The sequence below is a fragment of the Amblyomma americanum genome, chromosome 10 (assembly GCF_052857255.1).
Source record: "Amblyomma americanum isolate KBUSLIRL-KWMA chromosome 10, ASM5285725v1, whole genome shotgun sequence".
NCBI classification, from domain to species: domain Eukaryota; kingdom Metazoa; phylum Arthropoda; class Arachnida; order Ixodida; family Ixodidae; genus Amblyomma; species Amblyomma americanum.
This window is the reverse complement of record NC_135506.1, coordinates 146,665,344-146,687,722: the sequence shown is the minus strand read 5'-3', so window position 1 is coordinate 146,687,722 and position 22,379 is coordinate 146,665,344. Positions and strand designations below refer to the sequence as shown.

The following is a 22,379-nucleotide window of genomic DNA, read 5'->3' as shown; positions in this document are numbered from 1 at the left end:
TAAACTTAGCACATGCGGCTGTGGCTAGGGAACCCGAGCTTGCAGAATAAGCACTTGCGTCGTTCCCTTACACTGTTAGCGAAATGGAATATCCTCTGGCGGAAGGATGTGTTCTTTACTCAGTATAGTATTTTATCTACTCCCCTGTACAAGGAGTACAAAGTAGTAAAGTTTGAAATGGAACATAAACAGGCCGGGATGTTTGTGCAGCCTCATTCGGGCTCATTTTCATAGCAGTTCCACCGGACCGGGCGTTGCGAGGCGGCACTGCAGTTTGAGAAATTGCGCTAATCTCATGCGGCCGCGCGCCACGCACTCTTGCCGCCTGCATTCCCAGCGCCATTGTAGGCGGCAGGAGTCGTCTGCTTGCGCTTTGTGAGCTCGTTTGGTTGCTTTGTACATGAATAAACGGAGCCTTACAATCAGTAGCCCAGAAAAAAATAGAACCAGATAAAGCTGGAAACCACCGGCGGTAATCTGGCATGACAGTTTTGCTTTTATCATGTCTTTAAGCTTGGTTTCTAATTGTAACAATGCACCCTCTTCAGCTCCACGAAGGGCTGAAACTCTGCTACACTATAGTTGCATGTTGATCAGCTGCAACACTGTGAGATAAATACCTAACGCGAACAAAGGAAGTATGGCGGGAAACAGTTGAATGTTGCTCGCTGCCGCGACGTCAGCAGGGACCGTGAAATAGCAGAAGCGAGCCATTCTCACACGACCGACCAGAAGCAGATGAGGCGATAGGCGGCGGTGTGTGTGGACCAAGAAACGCCATTTGAAGAAGTCAGTTCCAGTTGAGAACTCCCATTTGTGCTATAATACCTAGTGAGGGCAGCAAACTTCATCGTGTGCCACATTTTTAATCCGTACTGATGAGTAAATGTTTCCACACAAGCACTTTAAAGAACGATGCCAACCATTTATTCTTGTTAATAATGCATAAAAATATTGAAATGAAGGCATTTGAAATTAACAAATGATAAAAACAATAAAAGAGGATAGAAACCAGCTAAACCGACCATGACACTCTTCGGCCAGCCTCCCTTGTGGGACACGAGAGGCCACTCTTGCATCGCCTGAGCGTCAGCCTGGTCGTCGCGCAGAACCGGTTGTGCTGCCTCTTAGCTCGAGTTGTGTCGTTGCGGGCGACATTGCTTCCAACAATCGCTAACGGCCGCTGTCTCCGGAAACGAAGCTGACTGCGGGGCAAGGCAGCCATCTGCGGATTTCAAGGACTTCAAGCCATCGATAGCAAAGAAACGAACGGAGGTACGAAGGACATCATTTTCAGACCCCGCAGTCATGCATGCTCTGCTACACTGTAAGTCAGCAGCATTCATATCTGTTGCTTATAAAATTGCGACCTTTTGCAATCAAAGTCCATGAAAGTATGCAACAAATAAAAAAAGGCTGCGCAGGCCTTAACCACGGTTATACCCAAAGATCGAGCGATAGGTCTGGCATGGCTAGAGAGACGGTACCGATTCTTCTTCCATGCAAGCGCGGCTATGCGGCGTTTGTGTACGTGCCGCACGTTGACGTCCTGTCACGTAACCTAACCTTAGCGCCACCTCGGTGAAATTCGTTTAAGGTGAAATGTAAAAGGTCAGAGGCCAAGGGTCAAATGTTAAGGGTCGAAGGGCAAGCCACCATGGTGGACATGAGGCACCATGGTGTACCTTTAGTAGACATGGTGCGCCCCAGGGTTATTCACCACGATTCACCATCAGCATGATGATAAATCGTGGTGGCCATGGTATAACCTCCTGTTATGTTGTGTGTGACAAAGTGATGCTGTTGCTATGCTGGCTTATCAATGTCAATCAAGCACAAGGATCGCAAAGACACGGAGATCGACTTCTGCACCTTCAAGAGCTATCGGCCTAACAATGAGACGTGGTTGCTGAGGAACAAGAACACCATCGCTATGCGTATGCAGGCAAAGTCTGATGCTTCAAGAATGCCTCAGTGGCAGTGTGCAGTGAAACGTGTACGAAGTGGTGTTCAAAAAAAGTACACGCCATTTCGTTTCGTTGCTGTAAGTTTCATACTGTTCAGCAGCGTAGCGGTGGTCTAAGTGGCAAGCGGCTGGCAGTCGCTGTGGAGCCATGCCTTGGACGGCGCCGAGGACAGCAATTCTACCCTCGACGCTCGTCGGAGACCACTGAAAGGCAGCGAGTGGAGTTCGGTCCGATCACATCACCCCCGGATGCTAAGCATTGTGTGCCAATACACACACTGTTCGATCACCATACTTGCACGGAGAACGCTGTTATAAGCGCGTAGCGACCCGCGCGGCTGCCCGTGCGCCTCATACCGAAAAGGACGAAGTGTTCCCAGCACGCAGAACGCTCGGGACCTTGGTCAGGGCCGCTATCCCTTCTGCGGCCGCCCTCAATAAATGTGGCCGACCTCCGCATTGTGGTGACCCGTCGAGCCGCACCTTCTCCCGTTCTTGGATTGCGGGCTGGCGGGATCTAGTGTTCCTGTATATGCCTCCGCAGGGAGCAGAGCAGCGCGAAGATCCGCCATAGAGTGGTTATTTGCCCTAGAAGCATGCGAGGAAACTGTGCAACATTGCTTAAGTAGTTTATTCTTAATTCTTTCCGGGGATGTGGAAACAAACCCCGGACCTGATTCTAATGACATCCTGGCTACTGTGCTGGAGACTGTACAAAGGATCGAATCCGGCCAAGATGGAATTCGAAGTGATTTGAGAGAGTTGAAGCAGTGGCAAGCGTCAGTAGACATTGAACTGAAGCAGTTGTCTTCTAGACTTCGCAGTGTTGAAGTGGACGTTTCAGATCTAAAAAACAATTCCGCTGCGTCTTCGGCTGATTCTCCTGGTGCAGTTTCCAGCGTCATCTCTGACCAGCTCAGAATTATTGAATCGCGTTGTAATGACGCGGAAAACAGGCTGAGACGCTGCAACTTGCTTTTTTTCGGCCTTTCCGATGACATATCTGAGACATGGCCAAGTGCTGAAACAAAAGTGATTGACCCGTGCAAGAAGGAGTTGGACATTACAGTAGATTCATCGCAAATAGAACGGGCACACCGCATTGGTAAATACGACCCGGAAAAGTGCAGGCCAGTGATGGTAAAATTCACATTGTTTAAGGACAAACAACAGATCATTGGGAACGGCATCAAGCTGAAAGGAACTAACTATGCTGTGCGCGAAGATTTTTCCTTTCAGACACGACTGGCTAGAAGGAAGTTGATCGAATTTGCCAAACCACAAAAAGTTCCGTACAAGCTAAATGTCGATAAGCTGAGAATAAACGATAGTGTTTACGTGTACGACGCCGCTACTGACACCGTAAAACTATCTTCCGCATAGGTAAGGTGTTGCTCGGCTACACGTGTCATCAGGAATGAACAAACATCTTACCGCAATAACACCGCGCAATCGCAGCTCTCCTTACTTTTCACTAACATACGCAGCATTCTTCCTAAGCGCATCGAACTTTGTTCATACCTTGACAATTGTGAATGCGACATTTTAATACTAACCGAAACGTGGCTCCATAAAGATATTAGGAACGATGAAATCTTGCCTGATATGGACAGTTTCACTATCTACAGAAACGATAGGAGCGACAGAAGGGGAGGAGGGGTGTTTGATTGCTGCTAAAAAGCATATAACTTCTTTTCCCATTGATATTCCTAGTAAATTAGAAATTTTGTGGGTTTGCATCACATCGCCATCTTCCAAGCATCTTCTTGGAGTTTGTTACAGACCACCAGATAGTCCGCAATCATTCGTCTCTGATCTACATGATAACCTAACTGAAGCAAAAGCTAAATTTCCAAAAGCAAGTATTTGTCTACTTGGTGACTTCAACTTTCCCGAAATTGACTGGCAGAGCTTAAGTTCGAGAACACGTGATGGCACTAATTTTGTTCAACTAACTCTCGATTTCTCTTTGGTACAATTAGTCGAAAAACCTACCCGAGGAAACAATAAGCTTGACCTCGTCTTCTCGTCAGTCCCAGACAATATAAGCCCTATCTCTTATTCTGATGGCTTCAGTGATCACGAACTGCTTAATTTCACGATTTCCTTGCCTTCATGCGCACGTGCACAAACACATAAACGTATTTTTGATTATAACCGCGCTGACTACAATGCCATTAATATCGGGTTACAATCCTTTTGTGACACATATCTTCCGACTTTTTCTCAGCGTTCGGCCAACGATAACTGGGTTTTGTTCAAAAATAGTTTACTGGAATTAGTACACCGTCATATACCACTGCTCACCCTCCGCACGAACGCGTCTAAACCATGGTTCAACAGGATGTTACATGCATTAAAAAACAAGAAAAAGCGACTATTCAAAGCTGCCAAACGCCTTGGCACACCGGCTTCATGGCAGAAACACAAAACCGCCGAAAAAACATATTGTAGTGCCATCCGCAAAGCAAAGCTTAAATATTATTCCCATGACCTTCAATCCCTTATGACACACAACCCTAAAAAATTTTGGAAAACGATATCACCTTTTGACACTCCGGTTCATGTTTCGTTGTTGGATAACACTGGTGCTCCAGCTATAGAAGAAGAATGCCCACTTATATTTAATAATTATTTTTCTTCAGTGTTCACACAGGAAGACCATTCCACTACTCCACCATTAGTAGATGCCGATTACCAGTACATGAGTCCCATAGAAATAAGTGTCTCCGGTATTGCAGCATTAATAAACAATCTTAAGATTTCGACTTCTGCTGGCATTGATGATATTAATACAAAAATTCTCAAAAGCACAGTGATCCATTCAAGCAATATTCTCTTCCATATATTTCGTCAGTCGCTATCAACTGGTGAAATTCCAAGGGATTGGAAAATTGGTAAAATCATCCCCATCTTCAAATCAGGTGATAAAACGAACGCGCAAAATTATCGCCCCATATCATTGACATCTGTCCCATGTAAGATCCTCGAACACATCATCGTATCAGCAGTGGCGCAGCATCTAGATAGTAATAATTTCTTTTTTTCTAACCAGCACGGGTTCAGGAAAGGCTTCTCTTGTGAGACCCAACTACTGGAATTTACTAACGAGCTACTACACAACATGGACGAGAACTTCCAAACAGACTGCATATTCTTAGATTTCTCAAAAGCATTCGACCGCGTTGCGCACTCACGCTTAATAGGTAAAATTACTTCCCTCAACCTAGACTCACTAACAACCTCATGGCTAAGGAATTTCTTGTCTTTTCGTAAACAGTTCACGGTTGTTAACGGCCACTCATCTCCGTTTAGCGATGTTCTATCTGGTGTTCCTCAAGGAAGCGTCCTGGGCCCGTTGCTGTTCCTGATTTACATTAATGATCTGCCATCTAACATTACATCAACCATTCGCTTGTTCGCAGATGACTGCATAATTTACCGCAAAATCCGACCACCTGCAGACCTTCTTGCACTTCAAAGGGACCTCGATCATGTAACCGCTTGGTGTTCATCATGGCAAATGTCACTTAACACTGAAAAATGCAAGTTAATGACATTCAGCCGCAAAAAATCTAACTCTTCGTTCAATTACATGCTCGATAACAGCTTAGTCTCTCAGGTGTCTTCTTACAAATACCTCGGTGTCCATTTTTCATGTAACTTGTCCTGGTCCACTCATATACAGAAAATAACAGCTAAAGCATCCCGGACCTTAGGATACCTAAAACGGAATCTTCATGGAAGTCCTGCTACTACCCGTAAGCTCGCCTATCAAACATTTGTTCGTCCGCAACTCGAGTATGCATCATCCATTTGGTCACCTCACCAGGCTTATTTAATTAACTCCCTTGAATCAGTCCAAAATCGTGCTGCGCGTTTCATCTCCAGAAACTATGACCGTCACTCAAGCGTCACAAACATTAAATTATCGCTCTCTCTTTGTACCTTGCAATCACGAAGATTAATTGCCCTAATCTGCTTATTTCACAAGATAGTCTATAGCACTAATCTTTCGACTCTCCCTCTTGCCCAACCTCACCGCACCTCGCGCCGTTTAAACAACCATCTCAGCTTCAAACGCCTTTCAGGTAAAACCGTTGCATTCAATTCATCCGCTTTGCCGCAGGCTATTGTTCACTGGAATGGTCTTCCGGAACACATCGTCAATATTCGTGATCCAGCTTCTTTTAGGACCGAAATAACAGCCATTTTTTCTAATTACTGACGCGTCAATAACTATTGTATAATGATGTTCTTACTGTTTAATGAGTACTAACAGTCAATCAGCATTAAATAATCATGTCATTCATGCTCATTCATGATCCAGCTTCTTTTAGGACCGAAATAACAGCCATTTTTTCTAATTACTGACGCGTCAATAACTATTGTATAATGATGTTCTTACTGTTTAATGAGTACTGACAGTCAATCAGCATTATATAATCATGTCATTCATGCTCCTGTTATTACCCCTATTTATGTAATCCCCCCCTCACACAATACTCCATGCTTGGAGCCTGTGAGGCAACGTGAATAAATAAACGTGAATAAATCATGTTCCAATCTGTGCGGGAAAGCCACCGCTTGTACATACAGGGGCTCCGTTCATGGGGTCGCTGTGTAGAGCGCTTGGGCTTGTTTTTTATTTGCGTACAAATTGCACTCCATCGCAATTTCTTTAACGTATAACGCCAAAAACTAATTGTGATTTTCCGAGGGTGTGCATAGAGCATGAAAAAAAATCGCCAAAGGTTAAATGCAAATTGTGTCTTAATAGGGTGGAACTTTGGGCTTGTTGGTACATCACTTTTGAAAAAGACTTTGCGCTTGAAGACAGGACAGTGCAAAGACAACATAGGACGTCCTGTATTGTCTCTGCACTGTCCTGTCTTCATTCGCTATGTCTTTTTCAAAAGCAAATTGTAGTCATGACAAATTGACGAAAAATTTTAGAAACAGCCTGCGAGTTTTTTTTTTTTTTGAACAAGTAATTTCAGATGAACAAGCAGCCCGTTCCGAATGGGACAGCGTCTGTACCGTCCTGTCTTCTTCTGTCCGCGTCTTGAGAAAAAAAAACAGGCTTTTTTCACAACTAGCACCGCCGCGTGTTCTAGCTGTGCGAGTTATGCACGGAAAATATTAAAACACATCTCTCTAGAAGCACATTACAATGATTCTGCAGCTTGTTACAGGCAAGCAGACTAAAGCAGCACCAATGCGTTGAACAGGTGAGTCTGGCTTAACGAAAAAATTTCAAACTCAGTTGCTTGCGTAAAACATTTTACAAAATGTACCCCGTTGCTAAACGCAGTTAAATGACGAATCATTAAAGGACCTTGAAAGTACTCTTTCTCGTTGATATTATTAGACGTCCGATCCCTTACAATTAGCTGACATAATTTTCATTAAAAACATCTTTTCATCTGAGTTATTAAGTTATATTTCATCGCGCTTAACGCGGCCCACCCTTAAAAGCCACTTTAATCGCCGACGCACTTCGGCCTCGGACCCTCCAAATGGCAGCCCGTAAAACGCTTTGCTGTTTCCAGTGCGGTTGCTGCTGTTCGGAGCACTGCAAGCAGTCACAGCTGCTGACTGTGTGGCTCACTGCCACAGCAGAACATCAAACCTCACGCCACAGGTGTACACGGGAAATGTGTGGAATGTAGCCAACAGCGGGGGCTCACGTGGGGCGTCGAGCTGACGAGGGGTCGCTCGGCACTGCGCTTGTGAAGTCAGCTTCCCCGCGGAAAATTGAACATTGACGTCACGAAAATCATGTGACCGCCTCTCGGCGAATGGCGTTCGGAGCGGCGAGGGAAAATAGACGCGCAACTCTGCTCCCTGCGGGAGCATATACAGGAACACTAGCGGGATCCAGCCTTCGACCCGCCGCTTCCGGCGTTCCGGCCTCAAGGCGTCGGCGGGTGGTTCGTTCAGTTCGAGGCTGTGCTGTACCTGAACGGCATCACCATCCAGCCGTTCAAACACGCAGTCCTCTGCGATATCCTCCCGCCCGACCTGCTGCGCCGACTTGCCTGCCCTGCCTTGGGTAGACGGCCATACGACGAGCTGTGCGCTGCCATTCTTTGAATTGAATTTAATTACATTTTGTTTCATAAACATACAATTTATGGGGGATTTAAGGAAAAAAATGCTCACGGCAACTTGACGGGTCTTAAACCCAGTCTGTTGGCAGCAGCGGCAGGCACTGCTTCGGAATAGAGAAAAACAATACATAAATAAAAGCTATAACAAAAAAACACATGGTAGCTTACACATTATGCCAGCAAGCGGAAATGCAATATAATAAAAAGATTACAAAAAAGCTACGCAATCCAGAGTGTACACCTGACAACAAAAGCAGTGATCAAAACACTTTATCAAGTTTACATTGTCAGAAAAAAAACATGATGAAGACTAATATCAGAAGGAGATTCACAACGACAACAGCCTACATCAGAAGCAGTCACAAAAAGCAAGAAATCAAAAAGGCATGCTCAAAAAACGCAGAAATACTCATATAAAGCGAGATAGGACAAGAAGTGGCATCTATGTTATTACGTGTGAGGGAGTTTAACAGGCGTGGTAAGCGATGGTGTAACATTTGAAGAGCATAGTTAGTGCGGGGATGAGGCACATACCAGCGTTCAGGTGACCGTATGTTGTATTCTGTTCTGTTTCTAACTAATTGTTAAAGGGAGGCTGAAGGACTTTTCGAAAAAATTGAGTTCCATGCGGCATTTTATAGTTTTTAGTCCGCTGAAAAAGAATATCGCATTCGAAAAGGGCGGAAATAAACGCAAAAAGCTGTTTTTTGGAAGCAAACGGGCACCAGCGTTTCAGGGCGCCGAGCGAACGCCGCTTATGGCCGGGGTCATCGTGACGTCATCTACGGGGATCTCCGGCCAGCACCGACTGTGTTGCTGCGTAGCGCGTTGCTTCAGCTGGCTTGAGAACTGCGTTTTGCAAATTATGGATCCGTCGTTCACCAAAGCGCGGGCCGAAAAAGAGCAAGCAAAGCAGGACGGCCGGCAGACTCCCCGTGAATGGCGTCACTTCCGCTAGTTCCGTCCCCCCATTCGGCGCTTCCGGAAGCGAAGAGGGCGTGTCGGCGGCGGGTTTTTAACAAGCGATTGCGGCTTATTTTGCGAGCAGAATGGAGAAAAAATTTACACACATGATTTTCAATGTCCCTTCTTCCCAACCACAGCGTTTCATGCAATTTGAAAACCGTTTCAGCTTCCCTTGTGTGACTGTCTGTTTTTCGTCTATAGGATAGGGTAGCAACAGCCTGAAATCTAACAGAGAGTGCAGTGCGAGTAATTTCAACTGTTTGAAAAGAGGCGCAGTATGAGCGTCTACTGGAGCGTTACAGATGCTACGTATTACGTTTTTTGAAGCACAAATAACCTATTTACGTTTGTAGCAGACGTCTTACTTCACACGAGACAGCAGTAGAGTACGTGACTCAGGAAGAGAGCGTTATATAAAAGAAGTTTGGCCTTACGTGGCAGCGGTCTTAAACTGAAGAGTACACCAGCGACTTGTGTAAGTTTCCCTGCAAGATAGTCTATGTGATCGGTCCATGACATATGGCTGTCAAAAAGGACACCTAACGTTTTCGCAGACCGGACGTGCTCAATTTTTGAAGAACCTAATACAATGTCGGTCTCTAGGTTCGCACCTTTATTTTTTGGTTGAAATAAAAAGCTTTAGTTTTGTCCGTGTAAATCTTTAAGCCATTATTCTGTGACCATCTCTGTATTTTTGCAAGAACAGAATTTGCGGTTGAAACCAGGCTTGCAATATTGGTCTACGAACAAAAGCACCGTAGCATCAACTGCATATAATATGTATAATATGTATGGCATACAATATGTAACCAAACAAAACACGATGAAGCCGTATCAATGAAACAAAGAAAAGATAAAGAACGCGGCAACAGCAATGAGCGCATGCTCAGAAAAAATGCCACAGCTGTGCCCTATATGCATGTGACGTGCACACGAAATCGTCGGGGGATTTTCGAATGCGGTGCGTCCACAGTGGTGCGTCGAAAGCGGAGCGTTGCGCGTGTGCGCGTGCGATTGGTGTGTGCGAGGCGACGGCGATGAAGAGTGTGGGGAGCGAGCCCGAGGAGCGGAAAGCTGACATGTCAGAAAACAGAGGTTTGAAGGGAGACAGCGCAGCGGAGATCGTGTCATTCAAGCGTGGAGGTGGCAGCTGACGGACGTTGGCTCCGTGCTGCCGTGGACCTCCCTTGGATCACCGACGCAAGCCTCCTGCGTCCCTTGCAAGCGTGGAGGTGGCAGCCGATGGATTAAGGGGCCGTGCTGCCGAGAGGCTCCCTTGGATAGCCTGCATTAAGCCTACGGCGTTTCGGAACGCCGTCGACGGGTCCTGGCTACGTTTTTCTTGTAGCTTCCAAGTCCCTGGGGCTGCTGACGGGAATCCACAGCCGTCTCCCTGTGTTCCTCTCCGCTGCTACTACCACCTGGCGCGCTGCCGCCGGTTGCTTCGAGGCAACGCCAGCGACGCGTCGCAATACATCCACCCGCGTCCGCCCTGTCTGCAAGGCATCCCCGCTTCACCTGGGACGCTCAGTACCTGGTAAACTCTTTCTTTTATTTCTGTAGTGTTGTACGCATATTGAGTGTGCGTTTTCTTGTTTTCGTTTCGTATTGGCTCTTTTCCTTTAATTTATTAATGCGGCTTCGTTTTGTTTTGTCTGATGTGTTTGTTATCTTCTTGGAACCTGCACGCGATAGCGTTCCCCTTCGGCAGTCGGGGACGCGTTACCAATTCGCGACAATTGGCATCTACGCGACGGGGCGAAGCCCTGGTTTTTTCCCCTCTTTGTGGGTCCGTAAAAAAGCGATAAGAATTTAATTGGGCAAAGAGTTGGGGTTGCAAGACGCCGAGCTGCGTTCGTGGGTTGCCACCGAGCAAGAGAAGGAACGCGCAGCACGTGCAGCCGAACATGTGGCTGAAGAGCGCAAAGCACAAGCCGAACGCGAGCATGCAAAGTCGCTAGCAGAAGCCGAACGCCAGCATGCAAAGTCACTAGCAGAAGCTGAAGAGCGTAGATTGCAGCTCCAATTAAGGGCCGGAGAAGCTGGTGGGGCTAATCGACGAACCCGCACCGGGGCCCTCAGTAGCGGTTATCCCACACCAATTGGTCCCGCCTTCCAACGATCGCAGGGATGACTTGGATGCATACCTCAAAGGTTTTGAGCGTATCGCAGAAGGGCACAGCTGGCCCAAGGAAAAATGGGCCTCAGCACTCAGTATGTCTTGACTGGGGAGGCTCTCTGTGTGTTCGGTCAATTCTCTTTCACAGATTTAATGGACTATGATAAGGCAAAACTAGCCCTGCTCTAATATTTTCGGTTCACAGCAGAGGGTTATCGCGAAAGGTCTCGTGAAAGTAGGCCGCTTGATAAAGAAACTGGCAAGCAATACGCAGCACGCTTGCTCAGTCTTTTTCCTCGATGGGTCGAGATGTCGGGAACGTACACAACGTACAATGATTTACGTGACTTGGTGGCGGGCGAACAGTTCATGAGGAACTGTCATAGTCGTCTGGCGGTTTTCCTTCGAGAAACAGAGTGCAAGACGCTGGACAAAATGGCCGAGGCAGCAGACAACTTTCTAGACGCCTAGCGGCAAAGAAACCTGTTTCTTTTAAAGAATCGCTCGAGGTGGGCATCCCGAGAAAGAAGGATGTTCCATCCAGTAGACAGCCAGGAAGGTGCCTCAATTGCAACCGACCTGGACATAAGGCTGCCGACTGTCGCTCTAAGCCAAAACAGCTTTATTGCGGTTATAGTAAAAAAAAAAACTGGGCATGATGTAGGTTCCTGCTCAGGGAAGCACGAGAACCAGAAGCAGTCGTCCTGTTGTGTTCAGCCAGAGAGGGTTGCGCCAGAAACGGTGTCTGCAACAGCAGGCAGGCTTGAACCAGCTAAGGTTAAAGTGGTGGTCCGACTTGCCCGGAAAAAGCCTGCAGACTCACAACACACACCTGACCTAGAGGGAGAGCTCCAAGGCCTACCCGTACGTGTTTTATGGGACACGGGAAGGAATACGGTGGTTGTGCGGCGAACCCTAGTTCCTGAGTCAGCTTTCACCGGCTCGAGATCTACGATGTTCCTTGTTGATGGCAGTAGTCTGGAAGTTCCCGAGGCAGAAGTCTATATCGCTTCCCCTTATTTCACTGGCATGGCCCTAATGAAGTGCATGGAGACACCATTGTACGATGTCATAATAAGAAATATACCAGAGGACTGTGAGTCGTCAAATCCAGATATTAATTGGAAGAAATCGGAGGGCGTTGCTAAATTATGCCCTGGTATAGAAAATCACGAGGTTGCCAGTGAAAACTGCGAGGGCCAGGGCCGAGAAGTTGTGTTGACTGGATAAGAAGTTTCCGGACGAAGTAGAGAAAATACTACTTTAAGTGTCGATCCCATGCGGTTCACCAAGGAGATGGGAGAAAAAGAGCAAAGAGACGATGAGTCATTGAAGGCGTGTTGGGTGAAAGTAGGAAAGGTGTTTCATGGCCAGCACGGCACTTCGCACTCGTATTGTGTCGAAAAGGGCTTGCTGTACCGCCTCTATCATCTCGCCTCTGGCAGAGAGGTTCGACAGGTAGTACTTCCAAAGTCTTGCAGATCGCAGGTGTTAAGGCTTGCCCACGATAGCCCGCTGGCGGGGCATCAGGGCCTTAAGAAGACTACAGATTGAGTCCTGGAAGAATTCTACTGGCCAGGAGTACAGAAGGAGATTTAAAGGTATGTAAGGTCGTGCGACACCTGCCAAAGAACTTGCTCGAAAGGCGAAGTAGGGAAAGCTCCATTGGGACGCATGCCTCTTGTCGACACTCTATTTGATCGGGTCGCTGTCAATATTATCGGTTCGCTGTCGCCCACATCTGTGAAATAGAATTGATTTAATTCACTCTCGTCGATTTTGCCCCGCCGTATCCCGACACCGTGGCTCTGCCAAAGATAGATTCAGCAACCGTGGCTTAAGGTTTGGAGGAGATGTTTTCACGAATAAGTTTTCCGAGAGAGCTCCTTTGCGACCAGGGCTCCTGTTTCACTTACAAAATGATGAGAGAGCTCAATGATCTCTTGGCAGTGAAACATCTCAGTAAAACCCCTTACCATCAAATGTGCAATCGGATGGTGGAGAAATTTAACGGAACACTCAAGGAGATGCTGCGGAAGCTCAGTCAGGAGCAGCTCTAAACATGGAATCATTATATCACTCCGCTTCTGTTCGCATACAGAGCGGTGCTGCAGGCGAGTCTGGGGTTTTCACCATTTGAGCTGATATTTGCACGACATGTGCGAGGACCGCTCGCAGTCCTCAGAGAGCTCTGGACAAGGGAAGAGCTAGGAGAAGACACGAAGGCGACATATGGTTATGTTCTCTATCTAAGAGAACGTCTCGAGCAAACTGAGAGCGGCATATCAAAATCTTGCGTGCCCAACAGTCTTAGTAGAGATACTATGACAGGAACAGCAAGAAGCGGCAGTTAAAGGTTGGAGATCGTGCCCTCATTCTTTTGTCAAGTAGCCACAATAAACGCCTGATGCAATGGAAAGGTCTATTCGTGGTTGTTGGCAAAAAGAACTACGTGGATTATTGGATCGACTTGGGCCGCACTAAGAAGCTATTCCACATCAATATGCTTGAAAAGATACGAAGAGCGTGCGTCCCAAGAGACCGTGCAGGCGTCAGCTTTCGTCCTAATCGAAGAAGGTGACTCAGAAGAACAACTGCCTACCCTTAGTAGGGACCACGGTAAAGGAATTGAAGCCGTGCAGATCTCCACCAAGCTCGATGACGATAAACCGCAGGAGATTAGGAGCTTACTTGACACGTATGCTGACTCCTTTTCTGAGATTCCCGGGAAGACTAATCTAGTGGAGTGTCAACTCAGGCTCTCGAATTCTGAAGTCGTGGATACCCCGCAATACCCGTTGCCTTTTGCCATGAGGGACGAGGTCGAAAAGGAGATAGACGAGATGATGAAATTAGGGAATTAGGGGCCATTGTACGTTCAAAATCTCCATACAATTCCCCTTCGTTCTGATTAAAAAGAAAGACAACACCTATCGGACTTTCATCGACTTTCGACGCATCAGTGATGTTCTTGTGTGCGAGGCAGAGCCTGTTCCAAGGACAGATGTAATATTTACCGAGGTTGGAACCAAGGTGTAGTTTTCAAATTTTCACCTTGCTGAAGGCTACTGGCAAGTACCCTTGGAGGAAGCATCGAGACCGAAAACAGTGTTCCCTACCCAATCCGGTCACTATCAGTTCGTCTATATGCCCTGCGGCATTAAGACAGCATCGGCTACCTTTACGCGCCTGGTGCGCATTCTATTACAAGGCATAGGCAATGTCGTTCATTACATCAACGATGTTCTCGTAGCGACGTCTACCTGGGAAGAACATCTATGGACTTTAAACACGCTATTTTAAACAGGGGACGTGGAGCCGGCGAAATGGTAGTGAACCTTACAAGCTTTCTACTGCTTACGCAAGTTTTTCCGACGAGCATTTCCAAGACAGTTTACCGTGACGGACTTCCGTTCAACGATGTGTGCCTGGCCCTGGTCGACCGAATTTCTGAGTCTTCGGTTGAGTTGTTCGATACCTGCAAATCGCAACTGTGCCCAGCCAGTGACGATTTTGGACATTTTGCGTTCCCAAGCTGGCAACGTTGTCAAGTGGGCGTCGATGCTGCCAGATGTCGGCTACAAAAACACCAGAGCAGCACTGTAACGACGGGGCGTGGAGCCGGCGAGATAGCAGTGACCCTTACAAGCTCTCTACTGCTTACGCAGGTTGTTCTTTTTTTCTGCCTTTGAAGGCATCCCGCTATGTCTTGCTGGTCCCACACCACGTGCTTTATATGACTTTTGACTGTCAGTGACGCGTTTTCACGCGATCAAATCATGCGCTTGTCAAGAGACATTTATCGCTTTTACGTAGCCTGGCATTCAACTTGTAAATTTTGCTTCTATGTGGTGATGTTCAGTCTAACCCAGGTCCATCAACTTAGCCAGAAGTACTTTGGTTTGGGCTAGTTGGTGCATAGCTTCTAGATGATGTCAGGACGGCACATGGCAACTAGCGCAAAGGACAAGGACAGAAGATGGACACCACGAACGCTAGACATCAACTGGTTTTATTCCAGACAGACACATTCAATATATAGGTAAACAAGTACAATGGATTAGACCCTAAAGTGCATGCGCAACGGCACCTCGTTCAGGAAATATAATTCTTATATATTGAATGTGTCTGTCTGTAATAAAACCAGTTGATGTCTAGCGTTCGTGGTGTCCGTCTCTCTTTCTTCTGTCCTTGTCTTTAGCGCTAGTTACCATGTGCATTGAATCTAAAGATCACCAACTAGCCCAGTTGTCCCCTTTAAGTGCTCTCAAGGGCATACAAGCTCAAGGGATCGAGCGTTGCATTATCCGAAGATTTTCCTCGTACTGTCCGAGCTAAGCGAAAAAAACTATGGCTTTACACCAAGCAAAATATGGAAGGCGGAGCGAAACCGGTCCTGAAATACGATACGCTTCACATGGGCAGCAGGTGCTTTCAATGGGATAGTGAAGCAGAAGCTGTACGGGAAATATGAAGAAGTAGAGCGCATGCAGCGACTTGCCTTATGAGCGTTTTTTTATTTATTGATTTATTTATTTATTACAGATACCTGCAGCGCCCGAAGGCATTATTGCAGGGGGGAAACACAGTAAGTGCTGCTCGTTTGACCGAATGTACAGAGGATAAAAAAAATACAAAATTACCACTGCAAAAAAATACAAAATACAACAAATATAGATGAGGAAAAGCATGCACTGAAGAACAACCGCGCTCCTTAAATACAATGACACCAAATAAATAAAAAGACACGCGCAAGAGAGCTGCTCGCCACGTCACACATCAGATACGAATGCGCGGAATTGACCCTCCGTGCAGCCCTCAGTAACGCCAGCTGGCAGCCTGTTCCACTCATTGATCATCCGCGGAAAGTACGAGGTGTTGTAAATATCTGTCCGATATTTATTCTCTCGGATCTTCCACTGATGATCAGGTTGTCTAGAAAAAAAGTGAGGAAGCAGGTACCGGTTTTTGTCAATGCTCAGCTTTCCAAAATAAATGCGATGCATGATTTGCAACCTCAAATGTTTCCTACGGTTAGCTAAATATCCCCAACCAAGGTGGTTTTTGGGAGACGTGACACTAATTGAGAAGCTGTAATTATTGGACACAGATCTCGCAGCATTTTTCTGGACGCGCTCGAGCATGTCACATAAGTAAGCAAACTGGCGGTCCCATACAGGGAAGACATATTCAAGAATTGGTCGTATGTAAGTGAAACACTCGGCACAGAATCGTGGATTCACTCGACCGTCCTCAGTACTGAGGTATTTCCCAGCAGATACGAGTGTTTTCGTAGAGACCACTGTACACGTGGCGGAGGGGTGTTTATACTTGTTCACAGCGATATGCCATGCGTTCAGCTGGAATTGGTTGATATGAAACTGAATTGGCATTTTGTAGAATAAGCTTGCCGAATGGAAAAACATTGGCTCTTGGGTAATTTTATAGGTCTCCTGGTTCGTCGTTACAACAACTGTTGTGTTTATCTAATTTGCTTGAAATAATCAACAACGATTGTTTTGTTCTAGGGGGGGGGGGGATTTTAATCTTCCGGATAATAAATGGTCAATAAGCGAACCAAGATAAACAGCTCGAGGGAATTTATATTCAACTTTTTTTAATATCATGGACCAAAATAGTTTTTCTCAGTATGTTCGTGACTCACCGCGAACTGACGGAACTAGCCAAGTACTTGACCTCTGGCTTTGTAACTTGCCTGATGTCGTATGCAATCTACGGGTGTTGCCAGGGCTGAGCGACCGCAATATTGTTCTCGCAGATTTAACCGCTGTGTATGCGAAGGTTGCGAAAACACCTGAGAGAAAGCTTTATTCCTATAGCAGGGCGCACAACGAGGCGATCAACGCTGCCCTCGAGACATACTTCGAAAACTAAACATTTTGACAGATTTGCCTGCCTGGTTGGGTTTGAAGACTTCTAATAAACTGCACACCTCCAACCAAAATTTTAACTTTAACCCAACGTTTCAAAGCCGACTCTGCTCCTTCATCAGGGGTGACTGAGGGCAGTAGCTAGCGTCTTTTAAGTATGGAAGGGGGGGAGGGGGGTGAAAAGAACGACAGCTGTGTCGCGAAAGGCGCGGGGGAGGGGGGTTTAGGTTGTTAGTAACGCTGGCGCACTGCAGGGAGCTGCTGAATGGCGACTTTTTTTCGTTGCGTTGAAGAGCGAAGTCCCTGGGCATATACTGGGGGCAGGTTTCCTTTTGTGCGGTTGATATTGTTCTGGGTGGTTTGGATATGCCAGGATTCCAGGAGGAGCGTCTTGTGGTAATTTGTTTCGGTTCCGAGGATGCGGGTTTCTTCAAAGTCCTCGGAATATTTGGCTACTGGACTGCGCTCTCTTGCGTATTTTCGGACGTCGTTCTTTGTCACAAAGTTCACGCCTGCCCTGTCCAGCTTTGACCTTTGTTTCCCAGAACCATGTCGCGGAGCGGCGTCGACGACTTTTTCCCCCTCCCCCGCGGGGGAACGGCATTCTCACCATAGCGCTGGAGGGGTCACTCAAAACTATTCCCCTCCCCCCCCCCCCCCCCCTTCTAGCATTGTGCCATACAGGTGGTCAGCGCTTGCACGTGTTGGGAACAGCAGAAGCGGATTGAATGCCCCGGCACTGTTCGCGGCCCCCAATGACTCCTCGTGGGACAAGGCATTGTGCCGAATTCTTTCGACATTCCTTCATGTGTTCTCTTTTTTTCTTTTTGGGAGCTGCACTCCTCTGTGCATGGCTCCTGAAGAGTCTTAGTTGAGTTTCCCCTTCCGGTGGCGATGAGAGGAAACTACTTGATGATGAAATCGGGGTTTCTTGATGACCCGGTGGTGCTACTCGCAAACATTCACATTACTCAAGGAAAGGAGAAGGTTAACTATTTATTTACAACATAGGTAAAAAAACGAGAAGAAACAAAGCAAGGAGAAAACTATTTACATGACTAAATCGTGGATCAGACGAATTCAGCCCCCGCTCAACCCAGAGCGCTTGGTTTTAAACCCTCTGTCTCCGCCCTTAGCGGGGACAGCAACCAATAAGATAACAAACGACCCATCTCGCCAATCAGTGGTTAGGGAAAGGAAAATAAGGTCCGCCCACTGATCAGAGATTGGGGAAAAAGTTCTGAATAAAACATTTGGGAAGGAGGTTTCAAATAACCACACAAACAACACAAATGCACTTCCGTTCCCCCCGCCACTCACGGCACCACAGATGCTAGAAACATGTGTCTACGAGGCGATGACTCAGGTTGTTGACAGCAACAAAGAGAACACAGTCGTTAAGGGAATAATCCGTTTCCTGGTCACCCAGCACTCGGTCCCCACCTAGCTGTATCTCTCCCGCATCGCCGAAGTTTCGTCACCCCTTGACGACGCACACATGTCGACAGCTGTATCTGGTTAGGCTTTTTCAAGGCGGATTATGCCCGAGGCGGCGCGGGTAAACAAGGACATCCGCTGCAAGACGGAGGAAGTAGGGACCAGACGGCTCCCTTTGATGCGGCACGCGGCGCCGACACTGGCGCGGCCTTTCTCAGTCTTCGTTCGAAGAACGGTCAGCGAACTCCACAGTCTTCTTTTCCCTGTGTTTTTTTTTTCATTCTTTGCCATGCAAAGGGGGCTACGCGAACGCCGCGCGATGGCAGTTGGTCTGGAGATTTCGGTGCGTGCGGTCGTGAGTGAGGTCAGCCAGGGAAGTGGTCGGCAAGGAGCCTAGGCGGAGATCTGACGTGTAGAGCGCGGCGACGGTGGTCCCGAAGACGCGAGGCCCAATTTCGACCGTATCCGCAAGCCCCCATCAGCCCCGCGACGAGCAACCGCAGCCCGACACTCCCTGCGACCGGACCTTGCCATCGTTTCTCACCACTCACTTCAACTCTTTTATATTTGTATTTTTGCTTTCTGTGTTTCTCGTTGTAATCCTTTGTACTGTATTTCCGTCTCGTAACATTTTTGTATAGCAATCGCCCTGACGTTTCTTTCTTTGTGTTAATTGTTGTATTAACGTGTTCAATTGGTGCGTTGTTATTTGCGTCACGTCAGTGTACGGCGCTACCTTGTCGGGCATATTGTAACACTTGGTTGTTGTTTGCCTAATTAAATTAATTCGCTACGGAACTTGCCTACGCCTCATGCCTCCGGTCAACGACTAATCAGGCGTCGCCTCTATCGCCGGTCAGCAGTCGAACCACAATCTTTCGCACTCGGGGTGGAGAAGTTTGTCGCTCCTCCCCCTCCGAACTTACGGAGAGTGCAGTGGTGGGCAGGTTGGCCCGATTAATTGTAACTTCGGCGCCAACCAACACCACAGCCGCCCACGATATCTTGACATTCTTATGTCGCCGAATTCTTTCTTTGAAATTTTGGTTTCACCGATGTACCTTGCGTCGCAGTCGGCGCATGGAATTTGCTAGACAATGCCTTGGGCTGTTTCTCTCGGCGGCCGGTCTTTGGGAACAGGTAGGCAAAGCGCAACAGTGTTTGTGGGCTTGTTCGCTACCTGGAGACCCGATTTTTTCAAGATTCGGGCGTGGTTTCGCTGACACCTTCGACATAAGGTAAAATGACGTATTTTGGTGGTGGCGTTGGTCTTTGTGCGTTGATTTCTTGACGAATGTTGTGTTTTTGACTTCGAATGGTTTTTTGTATAAAGTCTTTTGGGTAGCCGCTCATGACGAGTTCTTTGAATACCGTGCGTTGTTCTTTAGAGGTGGAACAAGATGTGGAACAAGAAAACTCCCTGCCGTTTTTAGACGTCCTCGTGTCCCGAAATGACAATACCCTTCCATTCTCCGTATACCGCAAAACAACCCACTCAGGCCGGTATCTCCACTTCTCTTCGAACCACCCGACAGTCCATAAAGCATAAGTGGCGAGGATGCTGTTCAGAAGAGTTGAGACACACTGAAGCACAGAACTTGACAGAAAAAAAGAACAACGCACGATATTCAAAGAACTCGTCATGAACGGCTACCCAAAAGACTTTATTCAAAAAACCATTCGACGTCAAAAACACAGTATTCGTCAAGAAATCAACGCACAAAGACCAACGCCACCACCAAAATACGTCACTTTACCTTATGTCGAAGGTGTCAGCGAAACCATCGCCCGAATCTTGAAAAAATCGGGTCTCCAGGTTGCGCACAAGCCCACAACCATTGTTGCGCTTTGCCTACCTGTTTCCAAAGACCGGCCGCCGAGAGAAAGAGCTTAAGGCATTGTCTACCAAATTCCATGCGCTGACTGCGACGCAAGCTACATGGGTGAAACCAAAAATTTCAAACAAAGAATTTGGCAACATAAGAACGACGTCCGCAAATTCGCAAGAGAGCACAATCCAGTAGCCGAACATTCCGAGGACTCCGACCATAGAATCAACTTTGAAGAAACCCGCATCCTCGGAACCGAAACAAATTACCACAAGAGGCTCCTTCTGGAATCCTGGCATATCCAAATCACCCCGAACAATATCAACCGCACAAAAGGAAACCTGCCCCCAGTATATGCCCAGGGACTTCGCTCTTCAACGCAACGAAAAAAAGTCGCCATTCAGCACCTCCCTGCAGTGCGCCAGCGTTACTAACAGCCTAAACCCCCCTCCCCCTCCCCCGCGCCTTTCGCGACACAGCTGTCTTGCTTCTCACCCCCTCCCCACCCCCCACGCCCTTCCATACTTAAAAGACGCTAGCTACTGCCCTCAGTCACCCCTGATGAAGGAGCCGAGTCGGCTTCGAAACGTTGGGTTAAAGTTAAAATTTTGGTTGGAGGTGTGCAGTTTATTATGAGACATACTTCCCAACTTTCGGTGCCCTTGCGGATAAGCTAAATATAGAACTATGGAATATTTTAAAAGAGAAACTCTGATCTACGCGAAGATTTTGTACCGTCCAGACAGCTCCAGACAAACCAACTCTGAATTTTACCGTTGAAGTACCACAGGCCAACTGTGTGCAATTTTTACATCTAAAATTATTTTTCAGTATTGACAAACACCTTTGTTGGGCTTATATGCCGCGTTCGAAGAAAGCATTGTTGCCATATGACTAATCTCATTATAAGCTCGTAAAACGTGGCATTGTGTCTTCTTTTCGTAGATCAGCCCTTTCACAGTCATGCACCCATAGGGTCGAATCCGGTTTTGACCACCAGGTTGAACGTTTGGAGCAAGCCGGATTCCCGAGATCGGTAATAGGTTCTGCGAAGGAGTCGTTGCTCAAAAAATTTAGTAGGCTTGAGAGGGCCGTCGATGTTCCTCACCCCACGCTGGCAAGAGAAAAAAGACCTTTTCAAGTCATTCCTTATGTGCACAAGCTATCGCACAATGTCAAGGGGGTGGCTAATAAGTTCGGAGTTAATGTCGTTTTTACAGCCCCCTTGAAATTGTCCCGCCTGTGCGCCATGACCAGCAGGTGCCAAAGAAAAAGGGCAAAGAACAAATGTGTAATCAAACACCAAACTCAGTTTGTGCCTTGTACTGTTGGTGTGGTGTAGAAGATTCCGCTGAGCTGTGGGTCTGTGTACATAGGCCAGACAGGGCGCTGTCTCAATGACAGGCTCAGAGAGCATGTTAATTCCCTAGGCGCAAGTGGCGGCTCGAACCTGTCTTTGCATTGCCTCAAATGCGAACACTATACTGACAGGAATAATAAGAAACAGCAGTGCCGTCCTTTTCTCCGTTCTGCTGTTGTTATCGGGCGAGCTTCCGATAGGCTGGCCCGGGAAATTGTAGAGGCCCTTAAAATTAGCACCACGGAAGGCTGCTTGAGTAAGGCTTCGGGCGCCATTCTCAAAAAAGAACTCGCCTTTCTCCGCAATGGATAGCCTGCTGTTGTTGTTCAATTCCGATTAGTTCTGATAAGATTCTGCATGTGCCCATTCTTGATGCAATTTTTAGTGTATCTATGAGCGTGCTCTTTTCTTCCCACACGTGATGTTCCGAATTTTGTACGCTTGCGCCCTCTGCTTCTTAAGGAGGTGTATCATTTCTGAATATACAGTTGCAAGTTTGCGCTCGTGTGTGTGTGTGCCTCCCTCCCGTCCTTTGTTATTCTGTGCAATGTTTTTAATTATGTTCTTTATTAACATAACCGGAATACCATATGGTCCTGTCGACGTTGTGGAAACCTGTTTCCCCCCTCCGTTTCGATGCGGCCCATCTTCATCGTCGGCGATCGGGACGGGCAGCCCCGGCTGGGCGAGGAGAGAAG

General features: G+C 47.2%; 1 protein-coding gene across 6 annotated transcripts in view; it reads right to left on the bottom strand.

Annotated features, from left to right (window-relative positions):
- The window catches only part of shf (WNT inhibitory factor 1), a 492,096-nt gene that overhangs the window by 248,559 nt on the left and 221,158 nt on the right, over nucleotides 1-22,379 (bottom strand). The gene's annotated exons all lie outside the window — the stretch shown is intronic.